At 31.9% G+C, this 25384-nt stretch overlaps 1 protein-coding gene across 1 annotated transcript in view; it reads left to right on the top strand.

The window, feature by feature from the left end:
- The window catches only part of LOC130444448 (trichohyalin), a 132227-nt gene that overhangs the window by 18459 nt on the left and 88384 nt on the right, over positions 1-25384 (top strand). The window lies entirely within an intron of this gene.

Genomic DNA, 25384 nt, shown 5'->3' with positions numbered 1-25384 from the left:
CCAAGTTTCTTTTAAGGAATTTTTAGCTCTAGAGATGCGATTGTTATAATAGTTTTGATACTTTTCCGATACAATAATCTATAGTTATTGATATAATAGAGTATGTTAGGTTTGTCTGTGAACTTTTTAATATACAAGAGTGATCTTATATCCTTAGAAGAAGTACGTGTTCCTTTCGTATTCCATGATTTGTGATGATTAGTTTTACGAGTGCGAAGAGGCTGTATTGAGGCACCTGATCGTTTTATTGAGTCAGAAAATTTAGAGTGATTTAAAGCCATTTATTTTTTCCAGTCGTATAACGTCGACTTTAAACTGGTCAAGCCAAGTAAAAACAAGTATTAAACACTATTTTCTTGCACAGACACACACATAATTTTTAAGCTTCTAAGATCAATTGAAGTGAGCACCAAAATTTACAGTTCCTCTCTGTTTTTTATCCAACGCGTCCCCCTGAAAAATAATAATTCATGGACATCTCAGTGTCAAAGTTGCGTTAATGATGATTGATGATATTAATCTGCAAAGTTGATTTTTCGCCCGGAGCATGGGTCTTAGTTTGTATCTCCATAATCCAAGCATGAGTTGATGAATATTATAAAAATATTATATTGGAAAGAAAACCGTTTATTTTTAATTATTGAAAATAGAAACATTACATTCCTATATTTTTGCCCATTTACCAATTACTTCGAATTGTTACTTATATAAAAGCCATATTAGTATAAAATACATTAATATTAAATCTATAATAAGTTTCCATGACTTGCTATTTCGTTTTGTGATTAATGTTTTTTCATACTATGATTATCATTAAATCAAAACTTTTTTTATTACTATAATGACAAAAAATTACTTAAAAATTAATAAGCTTCGTATCCTGAGGCTTGAGACATCTTTTTTGCACGTAATTATGAGAAAATATGGTGAAAGTATTGTATCGTCGGTCCAGTGATTGCCAGAAAAAGTAGTGTAGTGTTGTATTTACGATCAATTATAATTTTATATCCCAATATATCGAAAGTTGAGATAATGAACGTATGTAGATGGGAAATGAGAGTGAACTGACTTTTTATTGGGTGAGGTGATGCTTAAAAATGCCTTCAAGGCTTGTTTAATAAAGAACACTCCTTTATTTCCATTTGAAATCTTGAAATGTTAGAGGATGTTCTTTGATTTCTAAATATCAATTGAATATTCCAAATACGGGGTATAATTTATGAATTATTTGTTTCCTATAGAAAATCGAAACAATAATTTTAATCAGTTCTCGACAGATTTTTAGAATTAAGAAATATCTTAGTTGTTTCGGCATGCGGTTTACTTTGACTACGAATGTGATACATTAATTTCGGTGTTTATTTTGGAAAGAGTTTGTTTATTCTACGTAGCATGAGTGAGTACGAGTCAGAGTTTAGTGATTTTCACGAGTTTGATTCTGAATGCGTTCTATCAAAAACATTTAATAGTTTAAAAAGTGATGTTAGATCCCTTTGAGGGATTTCATGTCCTGTTCCCGCACAAAACACAGAAACTTATCAAATTAAATTTTAAAAATACCTCCCTCAAATAATAGTCTAATCCACCTATCAAGTCCGATGGATTCTTTTTTATTATAAATACACTTGACCTAATCTCATCCTTCCTGAATGCATTTCTAAAATAACGAGATATTCATCGCAATAAGTCTTTATTCTTTATTAGTTAATTAAGTTTCCGCCCCATGAGTGTCCAGTTGTACTCTATCGACTTTCTGCCAGGCATTTATATTACTTTTTCTTTGGTTTTGATGTTCTAGTTGGGTACGTAAATACGCAATCGACTTATACCGAATGAAAACGGCCACAAAAGTGGATCTATTTACAAAAGTTATCCTTTCTCGATATCCTGCTATTCTTCTATGAATCAACGTGCACTCTAATAGGTGGTCTCTTTTCTTTATTTCTTCTTACTCTTCTTGGCGTCTTCTAGCTATAGGATGCCTGGCGTACTCTTCCCCAGTGCAAACCGTTAGCTCCCTCACCTATATTTTACCAGCGTTGTTCTGCTATGGTCAAACTCTCGGTCTCTATGTACCAAGGACTGTTTATCTAAGACAAGGGATTGAAACTTCTTTCGATGAGATTGGTAGTGTATTCACACGCTTAGATAAAATAAAGTAAAGTAGATTGAAAGACCCTGAAAAGGTGGTGTTTAGACTCTGGTCTCAGTTCGGATCGTCTTTTGATGAATCCTTCCAGTCGTCCTCTTGCCATTCTCGCTCTCTTCAGTAGGTAGTCGAGGACATGATCTTGATGCCGAATCTCAGGTACTTGGCCTTTTTGATCCAGCATCATACAAGTTAACTTCTGGTATTCACACGGTTTTTTTAAAAAACACTACTAAGTTTTCTCTGAGTTGATAGTGGTCTTTCTCGATGTAATCCAATCATTGATTGGGCTTGCTGAAATTTCCGGATTATCATTAGCAGCTAGGTACTCCTGTTGAGGATGACAGTATGGTAAACGAAGAGAACAGAGCGTTTTAGGGCTATCCACCATGTCGTTATTTTCAAGATATTATTAAAATGAATTCTTTATTTCCTAATATTCTCTCTTTTTTTCTTGTCTTGTCAACGAAGTCCATACCAAAATTCCTACTAGATATGAACATCATTGTTGATCTCGTGGAACACTATATAAGATATTCTAATAAAAAAATATTATATTTTAAATTGTTATGTTCTCTTAAATACTTACTGTAATAGTCCACGTTTAACAAAAATAGAAATTTATTATAGTGATATTGACAATTATGTTAATTTTATCTTGTTGGATGAGACAATCCGTGGCGTAAGCGGCCATGACATTTGAAGAATTTTTTGTGTTAGGTAACATTCCGCCGTTTCTTTTTTGCCAGTAATAGATATTAAACAGAGCTCAAAGTAATTTTCATATGCTTATGATTATTTTACTGTCTAAGTCTCCTTTTTCTTGTTACCTTCGAAAGAGATTATTTAACGAGTGAAAAAATGGTACTAGAGGTTGTTCCAGAGAATTATGGTTAATAGGACCTGAATTCAAGCGATATTTCATATTCACAATATAAAAAAATTCTGTTTATGTTAAGAAATGAGATAGTTTTGGTGGAGTAATAAAATAAAGAGTTTTTTAATTGTACCGAGATGTAGAAAATTTATTCTTTTTCGCTAGTGCTATAGCCACTTGTAGTTTTTAGCCTGTTTAAAGATAAAAGAGAAAAATCTGCTGAATGTATCGCCCTAATGAAGAACAACCTGCGAATACTAACAGGAGTCCTACCGGGGTACTTCAATTGACATCTGAAGAAACTAGACTTAGCAGATAATGCAGCGTGCAGATTCGCTTGCGCAGAAGACAAAACCTCTATTCAAATTCTCTAGAAGTGTGAGACACTCCGGAGAACTACACCTGGAAACGTATGAAATAGAAGATCTCTGGCAGCTACAGCTATCCCATGTTCTAAGAGGAGTGGAATTAGCAGATTAACTGTAAACATTAGGTTCCCTAGTATCGCAACAAGAAAGGAGGACCCAGTAGATCCTTTGGGTCACATGTATATGATACCCTGATATCTACATACATATATACATCTCGGGTTATCATTTACCTATTATTTATTTCGAGCGTTTCAGTTTCCATATCATACCATCGACCCATATTGACCTGGGTCGGCCAGTGCCTTTTCCTACCTTTAAGTTTGCTTCGGAATAATGTTGAGGGGGCTTTAATCATACGTGCTAGGAGTCCTGGTTGGTTCTGCAAAATTCTTTTACCAGCTCAATGTTCTGTCAACGACTTACTTTCACATTTGTGCAGTACTTTGGGTTCGAGGTGAGTAGAAGGATTCTTTCACTCTTTTTAACCGTACTCATGAGTCAGTACTCATTGATAACTCATTGATAACTTTGATAATAATTTCGAGCTACTTATCTCAGGCGTTGTATCAGCTTGGATCACGCCACCTGACCAAGAGAAAAAAATTGATCTAGAATCTAGAAAAGATGATCTCATTGTTTACCGTATTATCTTATTGTTTGGGAATCGCAATTTAATGGTTTTCTTGTAGTTAATACTATTATCGTTAATCATTCATCTCATTCTTGATGCTTTGGCTTTAAGGTTGCTTAATTACTGAGTGATAGATTTTACAAAGAAAAATGATACTAAAACTTTTGAGGTAGAAGGTATTCTAATGACTGGAGAATGTGGAAGAAATATGCATACGATGGAACAGTCCTTTAATAAGAGGTACTTAGATGTCACTATATTGAGAGCATAAGGTTGTTTTTCAGAGTGTCTTAAAGAGATGAAGTATGAGAAATTTTGAATATATATTTTTATTTATAAATCCAGCTAATAGAATTTGTTTTATATTACCTCAAACTTTATCCCAAAAATCAACAAGACTAATGAAATTTTGATTTATTAACGATTTCTCACTGATTATAAATGCTTTATGCTGTACCAACACAACCGTTTTGTGAAATAAAGCTTGGTTTATGCAGAAAAAATTGAGAATTAACATTAAATTACTAGGGACTGAAATGGTACTAGTTCAAGCAGAAAGCTAACAATCAATTAAAATTAAACTAAGAGTTTGCCAACTTCCAATTTCTTAATTTTGTGAGATTATGAGCACAGAATACTTCAGGTCAGTCTGTATTGGTGGTATTGTTTTGTTTATAACATCCTTGTTCTTAGATTGTTAGAATATTATTCGCGGTGTTGCATCGATCTCTGCCTTGGTGTTTTATTTTTAAAACTGATATCACAAAAATTAAAAAAAAAACAATGTTTGAAAGTCAGCAGATGAAACACTGATGATACTGTAAGGAGTTTTCCACATTTGTATAACAAAAAGGCCCACTCAGGGAATTTCTATTGGTTTACCAGTAATTTATAATTATCCTTAATTTACTGCACAAACCAAAAAACTACCACCAAGAAAAATTAGTTTATGGCTAATTTTAATTTTGTTTTAATTTTGGCTGCATAAAACAAGCTTACGTCAACGTTAAAGAAATTAACATCCTTCCTGATCTTACAACTGACATATATTCATAAATTTCTCTTAATTCTCGTAGAATTCGGTCACAAATCAATTGGGTGAGAGAAAAATACATCTAAATATACGAGGTGCGATAAATGAATACAAAAAAATGTTTTATTGAATAGAAAGTAAAAAGATATCACAAATTCACGTATTTTTGGAGGTTTCTTTCGAAATAGCTTCCATCTACATTGTAGTGATCATTTAAAGAATTTCAGAAACAGTTTCAAAATATTTTCCTTTAAATGAGTTTGAATGTCCGGGAGGTGTTCCTGATTATAAAAGTGTAAGATGATATGATGATATAATGATATATTTTGATGTTATTGTTTAAACAACGAAAAGCAGAACAAGCCAGAAAAAATGAATTTTTTGCAATGAATTATTTTTTTTTATATTCATATATAAATATATACAATATTTCGAATGAAAAAAGTCCTTACACTAATTGATGCTGTATAAATTCATTCAGACTATGTGTTGATTACATATATGTATATATTTCTCTAAATTTCTATCCAGTTTTATTGAGAAATATATATTCTACTGTCTTATTAGTGTTCTGGGATTGTTTTAAGTTTATCTATCTGACCCCATTACCAATTATATGTTACTAAAGCAAAGAACTACGTGTTATAATTTGACCTTGTTTTATGAGTTAACTAAGTAAAAGTGTCTCTAGATCAGTTTCTCAGATTGTTTCAATGTTGAATTTTTATAACATTGTCTTACATAGAACAGTCCAATTTGTATTAATACCTTTGTGAGTTTTCGTTTTTACACAAGATAATTTGTAATATAAGGAAAAAAATTGTTAATTTCTAACAATAATAATAGCACTCATTGATATTGTGATATTTTGTAATACTTTCTGATGCTCTAGAGAGGACAAAAGAAAAAATGAGAAGAAAAATTTTTAAGTTTTAAGTTTTAAGTCTTTTTTGATAAAGAAAAGTCGAAACGTCAAAATTTATCTTTCTCTTAAAAACTATCAACAAAAAACTAATTTTAAAACAGAATAGACATAAAATCAAGAACATTTAGATGCATTAATATATCAGAAGGTCTAAGAAATTGAAGAAATTGGTACTGATATCGTTATATGAATTCGTAGAATTAGTAAAAGTTCATTTTATTTATTCATTAACTGTGTCTTCTTTCTTGTCTTTTGTCAACATTGTAATATACATAATATTTTTCTGTAGCTTTCCTTATCAAAATTACAGTATTCTTGTGATACTGGAAGGTGTAACATATATAGTAAGCTTTCAGTAGTAACTTTCGCATTTGTGAAAAGTGAAAAGATACGATTTAATTTTTGTTTAAATTATTATTCATTGTTATTACTATTATGAGTTCTATTTTCATAGTGGATTTGTATAATTTCGCATTGGTATCCGGCCTTTTCAATTTCCAAGAATTTTATTTTCTCTTTTTAACATTTTTTTTGGATAACTTTTAATCGGGGTCATTTTAAGAATGTCATACTGGTTTAGAAGGTTAAGTATTTAAATTAGAAATTCCTACCTGTGTAGGATTTGTGAGTACCCATAAATAATCGGTGTTTTTCAATTGTTAATTTTGAATATAAGGAATGAAATTAATTTATTCATAATGGGAAAATTATAAAGAAAAAGTAGCAGCATCATTTCTACACTAATTCCACTCGAGGAAAAAAGTAATTAAGGATACATTACCACGTAGCTGGCTTAGAATATGACAGATTATTACGAGGGTTGAATTGGTACAGTTATTCTTCTGTATCTCGTAACTTAGCCTTTGTCCATATTAGTTATCAAATATTAAGGTATGAGCTTCAAGTATTCTAGGTTAGGGCGTTTGAAGAACCCCCAAGAATACAAGGGTTGCTACTTAAGTTTTGAGGCAACACTGATGTGAATATGTCAAATTCGGTATTGCCATCATAAAGTTTGACATTTTTATGCTATATGAGTTTTTTACAAATACTTGAATATTTTCGTGCGATGATTTTCTATGACTTCGACGTGTATTAAACCAACAGCAGTGTGTCGATCAACTCGCTTCGATTTTGTTGATGAAGCACTATCTCAAGCTACCGTTATTGCAGGGCATAGTGGCGCATTCGTTTGCAAAATTGTTTAAAGTCCTAATTTTTTTAAAATGTCCGGAAGGTGTTCCTGATTATAAAAGTGTAAGATGACACTTGATATCTTTTGATGTTTAAACAACGAAAAACTGAATAAGCCATAAAAAATGAATGAATGAATTTTTTGCAATGAATTAATTTTTTTATATTATTTACAGAATTTCGAATGAAAAAAGTCCTTACACCTATTATCGTTTCTCCTACCCATTAATTGCTATTAATTTTTTAAAATTCAAAATCGCCGATAATCCTAATTTTCCTGAATTAAATGATATACCTAAAAAATTGATTTTTTATCAAATATTTCAACTGTCTTAAGCAAATTAACTTAAATTTATCTTAAGAATTTTGTTTTTTTATGTTTTATTTATGTTATAATAATATGCTGCCTACGCGCAGACACTTTCGAGAGAGATGTATTTCTATCTCACTCCCATCTCAATGTATAAGAGGAGTAAGAGAAAGGCCGACGACGCGCTTAAAAAATTGTTTGCTATTTTTCAGCAGTAATACGTTAAAAAATATTCTTACTGCTTCTAATATTAATCTATTAAATTTTTCAACATATTGTTTTGTGTAATGAGATTTTTCTTAAATTTTGGTGATTGAAGTTAACAGAAACATTTTGCCTTGAAAAAAAATTATTTTTATCTGTAAAATAATGAAAGTAGATAGGTATTTTGGGAATCATAAGATTTTCCGAATTCAATCGTGGTCGCACTTCTTACAGGATTAATTTCGTGAAGGTCGTCCAAAATCGGCTGTGGCGATAAAAAAAGCTCTCATCGGTTGGTGTAGAGAAAGGCGACGAATTATGGATCTGTGCATATGAACCTGAAACTGAATAATAATCACACGAAGCACTTGAAAGCAAAGAAGTAGAATAGAGCAACGTAGAATAGTCAATTTTGAAAGTTTCGAAAACATCATGTAAACCAATCGCAGAAGACTAATCATTCTCAATGATTTCTTCTTATTCTCGTAGATTATAATTAAAGTACGAAATCAATGCTATTCCACAACTGAAGAAGTGTTTTTTGCGTTCAAACCACATGTTTTGGAGGTACCTCAAACGCATTAATGGAGATTATATCCAATTATAAATATTTGTTCTTATTTGTCTATCTCAAAACTTATATAGCAGCCCTCGTATGAATATGATCTAATATGAAAAGGCTTTAGTAGTAGATAAGTACAGATCGTATGGTGATGTAGCTTTATTATGGCTTTCATTGAATGTGTTCTCTATTACTTCAATTATTGTTACTCAATAGTTGTGTCTATTTGGTGAGCAAAATTTCATTATTCTTTTCCTACAACAATATAATAAATTTGTTCAAATATTTCTGTGATTATGTTTCCCTACGCTAGCTCTAGCTGCAGAGTCCTGGTAAGAATAATTCGTTAGAGAACCTTTAGATTGACAAACACTAGAGTGCAACACTTGTAGTTAAGTTCCTTCTTATTATCTCCAGCATATATAATCTAGAGTTGGAGTTTTTACTATATAACTACTTTGTATTAGTACTCAATACACAGTCAATGCACATTTTCAAATAATTTTTAGCTTATAACTATTATTAGTTTTATTAACGAAATATTACTTCATGACGATGTAGATACTCTGGATCATGTCATATTCAGTGATGAATCAACATCTCATCTTAGTAGATATTTAAACATTCATATTGAGTGGATCTGCAATTTATATCCTCACGCGATGGGACGCAATAAGACCCCACAAATTGATTTTTTTCAACATTTACTCGCGGAAGGTTTATGTTTTCATAAAGCAACTCTAGTTTATACTTTCTATTATGATATTATTCAGCTAAGGATCTTTCACCTAGAAGATGTAACAGATAACTTCATTTTCAGTAAGATACTGCGTTTCATTCCTGAAAAAAACATTTCCGAACAATGGATTGACTGCAAGAATACTGACAACAGGGGTTGTTTTCCGTGGTTTCCTTGCTCATCTGATCTAGCATTGTATGATTTCTACATTTGGGATTTGATAAAATATCGGAATCAGCTGACATTTTCCAATCAAGAAATTGGATTTAAGCAGCTGTCCTTCAACTTAGACATATTGGATAGAATTTGTATATTGACTAGAGGTGTGTTTTTTCTATCACAGCTCTAATGACAATAATTGAATTGAAAATGATAATGTTATTAACATACAAAAAATTTATTAAATCCTTTATCATCAAGAGCAAGAAAGTGGCCGAAATTTCAAGTCAATAGGTTGATTCAATGTCAGTGAAAATTTGATTAGGAAATTTCATCTAAATAGACAGACAAACTAACATAGTAAATTAAATAATGCGCCGTAAAAATAAATCAAACTTTTATTTTTTATTTTGTTTGCATATGAATTCAAAGAAGAGGTCAGGAAATCACTATCGCATTCATTATAGGATCTAAGTAGGCTTTTAGGTTAATGATTTTCCGTATTTACATTCAAATTGAATAAAACTTTTACTGCTTATGTCTATGACAGCTTTATATGCATATTTTTAATAAGAACATAAAGAACATTTTCAATTGTTCCGTGTGCTCATTTGATAATCACGACGATGGCTATTAAATAAAATATGAATTCCTATTGAAGCAAATTTCTATATCGAGGTTTCTTAGAAGATATTTGTGATACATTTCCCTGTAAGAATGCGAGCATTACTCTTGATAATAAATATGTATAATGTACCTAATAAACAAATACTTTTTACTGCAGAAGAATAAATAATTTGGTGATGGAATATATTCATTGTAAAGAGTGATGAAATTTCTATTCGTTTTAAGTTCATTTAAGAGGAAAATATAAAATCCTTATCTTCACTTTATTCATACTCAAAATAAAATAATAACAATAATTAAATTTGGGCTACTTTTTGTTACTTTATATACATTAAAGCAATAAACAGAGTGAATGCGAGCATGAACCGCTCTGGACGTTCATATATGTTAAACATAGTTCAACTTGTTGAGAAACTGTGATTACGCTCATAATGATCGCGCTTGTACGCGCTCTTGACGTCAAAGTTAACGAACTCTATTTTTAAGGTGCTGATCGTCGCTGAACGCCAAAAATATAACCTCACTTTTCTAAAGTACGAAGATATATTGAAAAATTCTTAGCCTACTATAGAAACAAACAAAATTTCAATTTCAAAATCTTTTATTCCTCAACATATTCTCCTCTTAATTGGTTACATTTATTACAGCGAACCTGCAACGTCTCTAGACCTTTCAAAAAAAATGTATCTTCTTGCTCTGCAAACCAGACCACAGCTTTTATTACCTTCTCGTTGGATGAAAATTTAGGACCTATAAAACTTTTTTTCATGTGGGAAAGAGATGATAGTCGGACGGAGCCAGATCTGGTGAATAAGGGGGGTGTTGTTCTATTAATTCGAACCCTAAATCACGAATTTTTTGCATGGCAATATGAGATTTGTGTGCAGGGGCGTTGTCCTGCAAGAACAATAGCTGGATAGCTTTCCGCATATTTTATTTTTACTTTTTTTCCGTAGTGTGGTCAGTAATGTCGAATAGTAATCTCCAGCTATTGTTGTACCATTATTCAAAAAATCAGTAATGATTATTCCATGGCAATCCCAAAAAATACTGAAGCAAGAACTTTTCCAGTACATTTTTGGACATGAAACTTCTTAGGTCAAGGAGAACCAAAGTGTCGTCATACCATCGATTGTTGCTTTGTTTCTGGATCGTAGAAATGTACTCAAGTCTCATCCATAGTAACAATTCGGTTTAAGAAGTCTATATCGTTTTCAAATCGAGCACAGATCGAACGCGATACTTCTACCCTTCCACTCTCAACATTGAAACATTTGGGGATCCAATTTGCAGCACTTTTTCTCATGACCAAATTGACGTCAACTATATGATGAACGCGTTCGTATGAAATATTCAGTGCTTCAGATATCCGTTTTAGCCCAATTCTAATAAAATTATTTCATGAACTGCATCGATATTTTCGGGGACTGACAAAAAAACTGGCCATCCCGATCGGTCATCATCTTCAATGGAAAATTTACCTCTTTTAAAGCTTGCAGTCCAATTTTTCACGGTCGCATACGAAGGACATTGATCACCAAGGGTATTAAGCATATCTTTGTGAATCTGTTTACCTCTTAACCATTTTAAATAGAGGTACTTGATGTTGGCTCGATACTCCAATTCCTAGATTTTCACAATTTCGGTGGACATCTTTTTTCTTTTAATTTATTGCGTAACTCTGGTTTACATTTTTGACGTCAAACTTTACGCTGACACTTCTAATAAGTTATTGTTCGTTCATATCTAGGCTAACTAGATATCAATACATGCTTGTAGTTTGTAGTTGCAAATATCCTGAAAAATTACTTCTCTGAGTGAAAGGCTGATAGAATTTGTACGAGCTCATGAGTGTATACATAACAGTTGGTTAGAGGAGAACTAAAGGAGAACTAAAGCTAGAATATTTCAGCTCAGTAAGTTCATTCATATATTCATTTATTCTTCTTTGTTTAAAAAATTTGTCTGGATCTATTTCGGTTGCCGTGGCAAATGACGCTTTGTATACATTTCTCTACGAATTTCATACAATGAAGTAAGTTTATAATAATTCGAAATCGTTGATCACTGTTTAAATTTCTTTATATGCATGCATTTTAAAGGTTATGCTCACTTGCGAAACAGTATCATGTTCGCGTTCATTCTGTACAGCTTTAAATTCAGAAGCTGAGAACGTTGCCCAATATACTTTATAACGGACATCTAGAATTTCATTTTCTACTTCTCGGTGCGGTTGTATTATTGCTTATCGGCGGCTATTTGATTGAGAAATATATCCACTAGATTACAAGGTTACCACTAAAAAAAAACAGTTTGAGAGATGATGCAGATAGGTCAGTCGTCAAGGAAAGCCAGGTGATTGCTAGTAGCCAGAGAGGAAGATTTCCTCTTGGATTTTGAGAAAAGGGTCCTCATATTAAACTAGTAGCAAAAAATGCGTTTTTAGGGTTGTTACTGTGGCACTTATTAAATGGGTCGTTAAATATCAATATATTGATTTCACAATAATATTTGGTGAATTGAAGATGAGGAGTTTCTTTACAAGTTTGCTAGACCTGATCAAAAGGTGTGGGTAAGTGAAAGGTAATATTCAACTAGAGAGCCAATTTTTTTGAATGATTCCAACTAAAAATTGAATCTCAATTTTTTTATGAAATATACGAGTTGACCAGTGTCAGGTTATCAGTGTTTGAAAGGTGAGTGAGTTATTTGTCCATTACTAATTTGAAAAATCGTAATGATTTTGGATTTCAGTCATTTGTAGCTGAGCTTGTTGAACTATTAGACCAATCAACTGCGGACTTATACTAGGGGGCTGCTAGTTGTGTTTTGAGACAGACAAATAAAAAGAAGTATTTATATTTGAATAAGGCTTCATTATTTCTCAAAATACTCTTCATTAAGATCAATACACTTTTGCATGCATTTCAGCAAATGTCGAAGCACTTTTTCCTATCCGATTGAGGTACTTCCAAAACCTGTGATTTGAATGCATCAACCGCTTCTTCAGGTGTAGAAAAACGTTGACCTCGCAATTTATTTCTAATCTGCGGGAATAAGAAGAAATTATTGGGTGCTAAACAAGGTGTGAGAGCTCGCATTCTCATGGTGGAGAATGAATCGTCTTCTGCGATTGGTTTCCCTCATTTTTGCGAAAACTTTTGGTGAAAAAATGCTGGTCTAACTTCCAAAATTATCATTCTACGTTGCTCCAATGGAACGGTGATGACATGTTATTCTGAAATATCACCAAAAGTTGGAGCGAATTGATCGGCACACTGCTGTTGGTTTAATCCACGTCGGAAATTGTTTGCGATTTAATTTCATTGACCAAGATAAATGTTTCGAGTATCAGTAAACAGCTCCAATAGCACTCGTATGACACGTTCTGAGTACGTGCAACATTAAATATGTACAACTTTATGATGTCAATGTCAGACTTGACATATTCACATTAATGCTGCTAGATCTCAAAACTTAGCAGCTAAGCTTATACTGTTGAAAGTTTCTTATTGAGGTTAATACTAATCAAATAAGTAACAGTAAGCTTACTGTTGAGTTGGGTCATATATTTCTCACTTTTTGTATAACCTATTTCCTATTATTAGTTATTTCTTGAAATTTCCTCATGGATGTAATACATATAAAAGAATGCTAACATAATTCCACTAGTGCAAAATGAAAGGGAATTTCAGTGACAGAACTGCAAGACTTATTTTCAATTCTGTTTACAAATGTTCTTTCTTTGTAGTTCTACAAATATTGTGGAATGAAAAGTTACCTAAACTGATTGATCAACATAGTTGACTTCTGTCTCTTTTGAAATAAGTCTGAATCAGAACTTTTTAATTGTTATCGTATGAATTCATAGCTTTGAAAGAAATGAATGTGATGAATTGAAATTTCCAGTGAAATATCTATTGAATATATAATCTACAAATTAGTATCTTTAACTTCATAAAATGCAAAGAAATGTTCACGTGTTTCATTTTGAAATAAATGAAAAAACAAGAAGGAACAAAAAATAATTTTACTTCAAACATATAGAACTCTAATGAACTAATTCTCTCACTATCACTCACACTTACACTATTCGATTTGCTGTCTCTACTATTTTCAATTTATAATATTTATTTTTAAAATTGAATTTTATACCGCGTAATCTGAAATTAATTTTAAAATGGTATTTTGTGAAGTACCTTTAGTTATGGGTCACATTGTAATAAATGTCTATTTAATATTCTTTATATTATGATTGACAGTACTATCCCATTTTGCCACTCCTGTATTACATACTAGAAGAAAACATAACCTTGTATCACAGATAAAGTAGATAGTTTGAAAATCGAAATGTTATACACACCCAATTATTTTGAACGTTGATTGTTTAGGTAGAAAGATGTCGTTCCTATTATAGTATATTTTTATGGTTATGATAATGAGTAGAAAATTAAAATATTGTACTAAAATTAACAGAACTAACACAACTATGAAAAATGTCTGCAAATACTTGACACAACACTTGAATTAAAATGGTTATTTACGTTATAAGTCTGGGAAGTGATTTAGTACGGTACGAGATGTTTATGGACGAGGCGACGAAGGAACCGAGTCAGGAATATCCAATCGAGCACCATAATAATAACGTCGTTTTTTTTCGTAAGGTTTTCAATTTTAAGTGGAAAGCAACATTATATTAAAATATGAAATGTCATATTTCACAATTTTACTGAAAAATAGCTCCTACTCATTTGAATTTCTTCAATTTTTACTAGTTACGAGGTTCATTTGAATATTTATTTAAGATAAATAAGATGAGTAGATTCAATTCCCAAGGCGAAGAAGTCAAAAATCTTTCGATTCTCAATTATATCAACAAAGAAATTGTTTTTGCTACTTTCATATTAAGCATCTTCCTTATTGCTTTTTTTGATACTTTATGATACACTCAATGAAACCACTGGTGCCAAAGTGTCACTATTGTTAAGTTAGTTAATTCCACAGTCTTACATATAGATCTTTAAACGGAGGTACGTGGGGGTTGTTCTTTTCAATGGGCGCTTAGTTTTACTTTACAGTTTGAAAAAAAAAATCAGAATGAATGGCTGATTATTCAAATAAAATTGATGAGAAGCAGTAGGCAAATTATTCCAATTAAGTCTTCGAAGCAGTACGAAAAAGAATAGCCAAATTTTTTTTAGACTGGCGTAAGAAATAATAAAAAACATCAAATAGCTCTTCATTATGGTCTACATATTCATGATCAAATCAATAATTACGGTAGAAGTAAAGAATAAATATTTAGAATATATCTTCACTTTCGACAAAAAAAAAATGATTATAAATTATTAGTAAAAACATTTTTTATAAGCTATAAAACAGTGACAAACCAATTGACAATTCAGCATAGCATAATGAACAGAAACATCCATTAAAAGTGGTAATTAATCACTGCCAATCATGGGTCAATAAAATTCTTCCACAAGTTCGATATGTATTTCAGTGGTAAATATTTTTTTCGAATCAAGCACTAGGAGCTGGATTGGACATTTTTGAAAGATAATGCAAGCCTCCGCATCACTAAAGATATTTTTTAAGCAGAGTTGTAGCTATAAACATATGTGCTGAGGTGTCTTTGAATAGGAACCTTATCACACACATTTATATCCTTTCCGATTTCCCAGCAGTCTTGACAGTTCTGAAGGCTATTGAGTGCATGTAGCGTGAAAGCGCAAACAAACTATAAAAGCACTAGCTAACAGGAATTGAGTAATCATAATGTGGCTATCAGGTTATTAAGATATAGTTGGCAAAGATGAAACATAAAGCCTTCGTAAAAAGAGCAATGACTCCATATTGCAGACTAGCAACAACAAAGGATCAAATGGAGTCTTACTAGAGAATCACTCCAAGCCTAAGATCCAAAAGAATCATAATCATATCAGCTAAGATGTCTGACGAACTACTGGAGATTACCAGAAACGACATTAAGCGAGCCATAGAGACAGCAGAGGATTTACACTGCGAAATTTCTATCCATTTCAGCAAAAGGCTTAAATACTTTGAAAGAGTAGTGCTTGAGAAAGTAAGACAAAGCACCATCCAAAAACTAGATACATTTTTCAAGTATTTTCTATAGTCAATTCTCAATATTTTCCATATAGGAGGTTCGAACAAATTGTGCTGTAAAATTAATGCACAATTCTAAAAACTGGAAGAAACACCTTCAAATTTCCTTTTTCAGTTTTACACGTTTCAGTTTTGTGGAAATTATAGCTTATTTTAATAAATTCAACATAAAAAAAATTACTCCCAATATAAATCAATATTACGTTATAAAAATAAGTTCCTAAAATGGGGGCTACTTTCACAATGTTGAATTCATTGAAATGTAACCTTAAGGATGAGGTGAACAATTAATCTTAAATTGGACACCACAAGCTTCTCAACGGAGCAAGATTAAAATAAAACGAAAATAAAAAAGCTGGCAACACCTTCTAAAAAATAAATTAAAAAAAAAACAAATGAAACTACTCCCGAACACAATTCTCCAAATTAATATAAATCGCTATGAATAGTGAAAAAAGTTTAGCAATAACATATTCTTAAAAAAGTGAAGAAAAAATCGTATAAACTGCGTATTCAAGACGGCATAAAGAATACAAAGGAGTAAAAAAATAAATTGAAAACAGAGCAGACTTAGATGAGGCAGAAATAAGAAATGGAACTCTGAAGAAAGCTGGGTCTTAGTTATTGGAGATGTTGTCGCTGAAGATCATGTAGCTGTTGATGTTTAGTTTGACTATCAATTACTTCAAATGCAGTTTAAAATATATCTGTGTAAAGATGAGCTTAAACTCTAACTTATACAAAAACTAAATTTATAATTGGATCACATTCGTTCTTTCTTAAAATAATTTTTAAAATGAATAATAGAGGAGCACTGGACGATACAATTATGAAAAAGTAATTTTGTGAGCATTACTTAAAAAAACAAATTTGGAGAGATCTTAGAAAAACTTACCAGAATAATACCATCACAAATTTACTAATATCTACTTTTAAGCTGATGCATTTTGTGTGCGTTGTAGGTGAAGACTTTGAACTCGTGACCGATATTTTATTAAACATTTCGAAATGACTGGGAAGTCGACACTTTTTTGGAAATACCTATGAAACGAAATAAGAAAAAATGTAACAGACCTATTGGTATGCATCAGGTCTTATAAAACAGGGATTTCGTCTGCATTCGCAAGGATTTTTCTTGATCATTGTTTATCACCATATAGCTGCCTTTTTCAAGTGTTCATCGGTTATTAATAGTCTCCTGATATGGTGTCAATACTCTGAATACCGTGAATTGTGTCACCCCAAGTCCAAGTATGACTTAAACTTATAATATGCCTTACCTAACAATTGCTAGTGCCACATCGTATTGTTCTGCTGAAAGATCATTTGTGAACATTGTGAATGATTCAACTCAAAAACATGGTTTTAGAATATTTAACGGAGTAGTAAATAAATATTTTCAATTCATTCAAAAGTTGAATAGAATGAAGTTTTCAATTTCAGAAAAAATAAATTAATTCTTCCACGAATCGTAAATGAAAAATAAGGGTGCAATCTACTCAGAAGTAAGGATTGAGAAAGGAAAGTCATTTCTTTTCTTATAGCATATAATTACAACAAAAGTAATCATCGAGATACAGAGAGATCTCTCTTGACAAAGTAACTTTTGAAGTCATTAATGTTTTGAAAATTCGTGATTTATATCATATATCTCAGAAACAGTTTAGTTCGCATCTGAGCATATAAAACTGTCACTATCTTCGCTACTATTATCGGCCCCAGCATGAATAACCCCTAAAAAACTATATTTCCCAAATTTAGTTTCTCTCTTTTTGAGCCTAGTTTATATTTCTTTCATGCTGATGAGGTGACTTCAACTATTGCAGTACCTAAAAAACACTGTTTATAATATAAATTTTTGCATTGTGGTCTTCCCTGTGGCCGAAATATTTTTATAAGGTTAAGCTTCCTGATATAGTGACAGTCGTAAAATTATATTGCCACATCTAGAAGCTATTTTTATTGAATATAATTTATTCAATGTAGTTTGATTACTGCCTTTGAGTTTGCATTGCAATATTGTCGTCTTTACACTTATTTTCCAGTAACAGGAAGGACTTAAATCTCCGAAAATATCTAGGAGAGTGATATTCATACGGAACACTGTTTTCCGGTACGTTCATATTTCAAATGAGCTATGTGCTCTTGAAACTAGACAATAACGGATGTCTTACTCTGCCCAGTATACTTTCCGTCACATCATCACAATCATATATACCACTCTTTTCCAAATTTGGTATTGACCTTAGGATTTCCAAAGAATTGTTTTAAGGTATTTTTGGATTTACAAACCAATTTGAAACCGACTCTGCCAAATATTCCTTCCAACCGTTTTGTATAAAGAGGATTGAAAGGTATCAGAGCAAATTTTTCTTGTTATACACTTTGGGTTTGGAAAAAAGTAATCTCACATAGAGATTTTTAAACTTATGACGATTGATTAACTTATTTACAAATCTCTTATTATCACCGTTGAGTACAGCTATATCCTTATTGTATCTCTGGATGGTGAGTGGATTAACCGATGTACTAGGAAATGGAGACTAGCCATCTTATGTTGGATACAATGAAAAGAATCAGTCGAGATGTACCTGCAGGTAGCGGTTTTTTCCTAAATACATCAAATTCTAATCTATTACTATTCGTCTACGTTTGCCTTCTTCGTATTGAATATGGTGAAAATATCATCCTCATATCTGTACCATATTCTAGGAAAACTTATGAACAATTCAGCCATGAACGATGATAGGCAGTTTTCCATTGTTGTACCTTCGTCTTGCTTGTAGACTGTATTGTTGTACTGGAAATATTTTTGTTCCATATATATTTTTGTTAACTGTCAATATTCTTCTATTACATCAGCTCCCAAATTATTAGATCTCAGTAAATCCTCAAGGTACTCGAAGGTCTGCGGGATCGGCACGCTGGGAAATAATGGACTTACATCAAAAGATATTAAAATTTCCCCATCTTCAATTTCTGTAGTCATCACTTGTTGATAAACTCTAATGAATTCTTAACTGGAATTATTTCATTAATCACCTGGAAATATGATAACTAGGTGTACAAATTGTTGAAACAATATGTCTCATTTTGCCTTTCCAGGTTTGTGAATTTTGGGAATGCTATAGAGATGTGACAATGTTGGGTTACTTACGGATAACTTATGCCTGAGTGTATCGGTGACAAAATTCTTACAATTTTTAAGGGTTTCTTTTACATTTGTGATCATTTTATTCAGCGGATTCCTTGAGATTTTGGTGTATAGCCCTATTTCGATTAAGTTGTCCACTCTCTCAAAATAGTCCTTCTTGTCCATTACAATAACCCTGTTTCCTTTATCTGCTTTCAAGTAGAAACAATCTTTTCTCCTGAACTCCTGACTAATCAATTCGTCGAGATCCCCGTAACAGCAAAACCCAAACCCTTATTCAACAACTCCATCTCTGTCAAACGTCTGGGAAAGTTTTTCACAATGTTGATTGGCTTTAAAGAAGTTTTTTTTGGCTGCAGTTTCAACTTCTTCAATTTCTTATTCAAAACAGACATCTTCTTCTGAAATTTTGAATCAATGACCCTGAACATGTTTCTTTGAAACTCACACCAATTTTCAAATTCTAAATCGCTTAATTTATGTGTTAGTTTTTTGTCCGTATGCTTCTATTTCAAGAATACTTCGTTTACTGTAGATATATTTAATTTCTAGATCCATCCATTTCTTTCTTGCAAACTCACGAACTCTGTCTGAAACCATTCTCTTGCTAAAATCAACTTTGATAAAACATGGAAAAACACTCAACCTACGGCATGATTTAAGAAACCAAATGTCAGCATTTACCAATCTGATCTTAATACTAAGTTTTACGTACCTGTTCTATTCCGTTGACCGTGGAGTCAACCAAATAGAAATTTCTGGAACCATTGGAGATATTCATACTGAATAACTGCTTACGCCACCACCACACTATAAGCTGCAGCCTGTTGGTGCTTGAAACTCCTCTTCTACTGCTTGTAGTCGAAGGCTTTTATATATCAATGATGTAGCCAACTAATTTTATTTTTAGCTTATTAGACTTTAGTTGTTCATGGGACACAACATTAAAAATCCAACTGTAAATCTATTTTAAGTCATGTATCAATTAAATTATTCATATCGCACTTATTATTAACGCGCTATATTATATTATATTTCTGCAGGTACCAGCATAGTTATTTAATGTATATCTGGGTGTAACCCAGCTGTTTTGTTGTTTCAATGCCAAATAGTATTTGTAACGGTCAATATCATTTGCATTTTATATTTGCAGTCACTTTAATCGTGGGTGTTTGTATCAAAACAGACATTGTTGAGCTGATATCGTTACGGAAGACAGCTCACGAGATTTTTTTAACATTGAATTGTTGAGTTTATTTCATACAATGTTACAGATAGATTAGATATCAGTATTTTATCGGGAACAAATTAATTTTCTGCAGATAGAATCTTATTTCTTCAGGCTAAGTTGAATGTGAATAATAGGAAAAAATTCATTAACTATAAACGAAATTAGAAGATTTTTATACCATAAGGAATAAAACGTTTTATATATGTATATAATATTGATGCTTCATTGAGGTTTCAACGCCAATAAATTTCATATTGATAAAGCGCCGATGAGAACAATATAGTTTGAAAATTTTAACAGTCATTTCAAAATTAGATGAAAATTTCTCCCATGTGTTGACGATCTGAAAGGAGGAGAAATTTTTGCTAAATTCATGCAGGAATTTATGAATAAATGGACCATTAAACAAGCACAAAAGTCAGGCCTCATCAATGAAATCGTAACTTACGTTCCCACGCAATATCAAAACTTACGAAGAATGGTGTTGGAAAATAATAAAACTAAGTGGACACTCAGATACCAAGTCACTAAATGAAATACCATATGCTTTTTGTTAAAAAAATGCGGGATAATAACCAATCATTAATCGTAGAGAGTCATTGGCTAAAATAAGCTTTCACTTGTTAACTGCATCAACCACCAGGTCTACGAATTCAAAATAAAGTATTGTTAATTGCTATTATCTAATTTTGTTGGTATTCTCTGCTTAATAAGATTTGGTTGATTTTTTTTCACTAATTGCAATCGTTTGTTTTTTTATCTTCGCGAAAGTATGACAACTTACTTTTGTAAAAAACACATTTTATTTAAAATTTATCGGTAATGTGGATGCACTTATATTAACCTTAAACCTAAAAATTCAATAGCTGCACCAAGAAAGCAATCTTAACCTAGTTTTTTGAGAAATCCAAGTAATGGATTCTACCAGGAGAGCTGATGGATATGTGGAACTACCGAAGTCTACCAACTAAACCGCCATCTTCTGTCAACTGCGTCCAACCAGGGACTATTGTGATATTACTTCTGGTTAGTGGGTCTGTCCATTTTTGATGTTCCATTTGTTATGTTTCTTTTATGATATCGTTATACCAGGCAGCCGTTTACATTCTTTTACCTAAGAATTCTCTCTGTATAGATAGCAATCAGTTACCAGCATTCTACAGCATAACCTGGACGATATTATCAGTCCTCTACCTCCTCTCTTGAATCCCTCCAGTGGTTACACAAGTAGAACGTTTTTTTGGCATCATATGAGTCGTTTCCACAATAAGTACACTCAGGTGTTTGTACTTTCTACATTTTGTGAAGATACCGTCGGAAGTAGCCGTATCCCGTCAAAAGCTGAGAAATGTAGTAGTTCACCTATCCAATCTTCTTTTCAGTCCATAGTCTAAGGTCTATTATTAGTCGTTACATCCATTCAGCTGATTTTACTTCGCTGTTGCAACGTCCTTATTGTTCTAGTACGTTCGACTGTTGCCGCATCTATTCGTGTTATGTCTGAGCTGCTTCCCTTTACGCTCGAAATCATAAAATTCGGTAGGAGCTGGCCATAACCTATTATTTCAACATAAACGACAGTCACAATACTTTCCAACCTTCTTATAATGTATAAGATGACAGTAGTCGTTGTTTCGAATTTTTGTCGCATTCCCAAAGTTTATCGTTGTCCAATAATCCTTATATTTTCTATATTAGATTTTTAACTGGCTCGAACTCAAATCTTTTGAATCACCTCATAATTATTGCTATTTATTGGTCTTCACTCATTGCTGACAAACTGCTTATTCGTAGTCTGTTCCTAATTCTAAAATTTATTATACATATAGTGACTTTTTTCCTTTATCTTCTTAATAGATTGGTTGTTTTGTATGTTTGAAATATGTTTCTCGTTTCAATGATATTCAGAAGTTTCTGTTTGTATTCAGTTCAATACGATCTTCTTTTATGTGTATGTGTGCTTCTAATATTTTTTTTGTTTCAGCCGCGTTAACTTAATTACCATCGAATTAGAATCAGTTGTTATGGATTTTTTCAATGAAAAACTTTGGATTTTGGATTGCCATTTTATGGAATTATTATTTTGTCTGTTAAATTATGCTTTCAAAGTCACATATAACTCGATAAATAACGTTATCTAAAACAAAAGCTACCAATTCCAACCAGTATACTTCCAGTTTGACCGCCAACGGCGTCCATCGTCATCAGTCTCTTCTTCTCGGCAAACATAAGAAATCCTTTGTTGCATTGCTAGCCACCAATCTATAAAACGACAATACCCATGAAAATATCACGTACCATCTTTCTATTATCATGGGCGTACCATTTGAATACATCTTCAATTTTTTCATATCGAATTGTAATTTTTAGAAATATTGTAAAAATATTTATCCTATAATCTTATCTTTGTCGCTTTCAAATATCCAAGAGGATGTTCAGAGTGAACAAATAGAAGTGCTTAAACTTCGATTTTGAGAAGTTTTTGTTTTGGTTTAGGAGCAATAAATATTTCTAGAAGTTTCGCTCAGCATTTGCTAATAACTCTTGTATTTTATAGGTCTTACTTCTTGGTATTTGTGTGTTTTTTATTCAATTTTCTATGAAACTTCTAGTTCCAATGTGTATTGAGACTACAGAAACTACATGGTTTTAGAATAATGCGACTATTACCGGAAAGAACACAATTAATCTCTAAAACAGACCTAAAATCGAAACCATTAAGAAAAACTTATAAAACCAGGTAAAATATTAAAGAGATTCATTTATTTATCTCTTAGGCAGAAAACGATGATTTTCTACACGTATAATGGAGTCGCGGATTTACTTATAATTAATGTTAAATCAAAATTTTGTAATAATTCAAATAAAATAATAGATTAAATAATAGTTAAGACAAAAAATCTTGTGTCACGCGGTTAGAACTGGTTTTCGGACTAGGGTGAAGATTAATTTGGAAAACTAAACGTAGATTTGATTTTTTGAAAATTTTATTTTGAATATTTTTCAAAAAATTTCAAATATGATAGATAAGAAATGAAAAATGAATTTATGTATAAAGATTCGAGAAGGAAATTAAATACTTATTCAGTAAGTTTTTCAAAATAAGTGGAAGTGCCAAGTTACATCAGCCCATTCTTCTAAGTGGCGGATACAATCTTATATTTCACAACATATCCATATTTGCACATACGTATAGCTCATGTGCATAACGTTTCTTGCGGCTGTTCGGCTTCCTGTCCTTAACTATACTAATCAATTCATTAGGACCCTATTATTGACACAGAGTATGTATAAAGGATCCAGAAGAAAATTACATACTAATCCAGTGAGTTTTCACGAAAAGAGGAAATGGCAAGTTTATATATTAGAACTTCCATTTAAAATACAGATAATATGAAAAATCTAGTGTGTGAAGGTGGATGAATTCGATTTCAGATTATGGTGATGATGCCTATCCGAGCGACGCGATCAAAAGTTTTATGGCCAAATTTGATTGTTTTGAAAACTAAAAATTCAGTTTTTTAATAATTTATCTGAATCACTTTTTTAATAAATTTCGAATATGATTATCAATTAAAACGACATCCACCTATTATATTCTCAATATATCATTATCAGACTATTCTTACGATCTTTCACGTAGCGGCCTCCTTTACATGTTTATGTATTGTTCCTTCATTTGAGTCTATCGTTGGTTAGTCTACTTTTCGTTCCATTTTTCTGACGAAAATTTGATACAAAATTTTCTTTTTCTGTCTCTTTTTTTTCTCATTTTATTGCATTTGGCATCTATAATCTATAAAAAAGACGGCAAGTAACATATCTAACTCATTTTTACACATACATGTAGCTCCAGGTCTATTATAGATAATGTTTCTTGAAGCTAATCGGTTTCGTGACCTTAGCGATGAGCATTTGCTTTAGAAGTAGAATAATGATAAATTCATAAGGACCCTGTCTCGAAGCATCTTCAATCTAATCTTCACTTCATTTAGATGCATAGTTATGTACCTTGTCATCTGGATTTGGCTGTGGATGTTGTGCCAAAAAAGAAACTTCATTCTCACTATCTGAATCACAAACCTGATCAAAATCGATGTGGTCTTTCTTCACACTGTGTGACGAATTTCCTTAACTAATACTATCTGCTTATAAAAGCTAAATAGCCGTATATAAAAAATAATATACGTCACTCAAAATATATGGCATTTTTTTCGAATTCACATCATTGATTCGACAAAGGTTGGGCAAAATCTAGGGCTCTGGGGTTAAATATAAATAGATTTACAAGAATTATTGGCGCAGTGTTCTGTCTACAGTCCAACTGTTTAGAGGGCTTCCTAAACTTCTTCGATCTCATAATGATCTGTCCCTATCTTTACCTGGTACTTATAACTGAACGTTTCCTATTTTGCATGTACTTATATTTTCACTTCTCTTCCTATCCAAAAGCGTTTTTCAAGTCATTTTATTAAATACTCTCCTTTCGGTTATTTTATATGGCTGGTTTTACTGTTAAATTCTTTATATAGTTTCCATTTTAACATTGGTATTTCATCTTGGTACTTTATTATTATTTTGGTTGCTATTTTAATGTTACAAATTAAGTTGAGTTTTTTGGAACCATTGGTGGTATTCATACTGAACATCTATTTATACTACCACTACACCAATACTCACAATTACACTATCTGATGTACGTTTCGATAACCAAGTTATCGTCTTCAGGACTGAAGGTGAATCGTTTATTATCGGTCTCTGAAGACGATAACTTGATTATCGAAGCGTGCGCCAATCTGTGTAATTGTAATGGTAATGTAAATGACAAATAACAATAACAATTATATATAATAAATATTTTCTAAGTAAAAGATTTTTGAAATTGGGGATAATCCAATGAGGAATTTTTTGAAGCGGAAAATTTTTTTTGCAATTATTCATATGGATAACAGATATTGTTACGGCAACTAAACACGTTTTATTTATACGTTAAAAACACCGGTAAATAAGTACATTTACACAACTCATTCTTCTCAACTTTCACATAAACGAGATCTCGTTCTTCAATCGATGTAACTTATCGACGGTG

The sequence above is a fragment of the Diorhabda sublineata genome, chromosome 5 (genome assembly GCF_026230105.1).
Source record: "Diorhabda sublineata isolate icDioSubl1.1 chromosome 5, icDioSubl1.1, whole genome shotgun sequence".
NCBI lineage: Eukaryota > Metazoa > Arthropoda > Insecta > Coleoptera > Chrysomelidae > Diorhabda > Diorhabda sublineata.
Note: the sequence above shows the minus strand (reverse complement) of the source record. Positions and strands in the feature narration are given on the sequence as shown.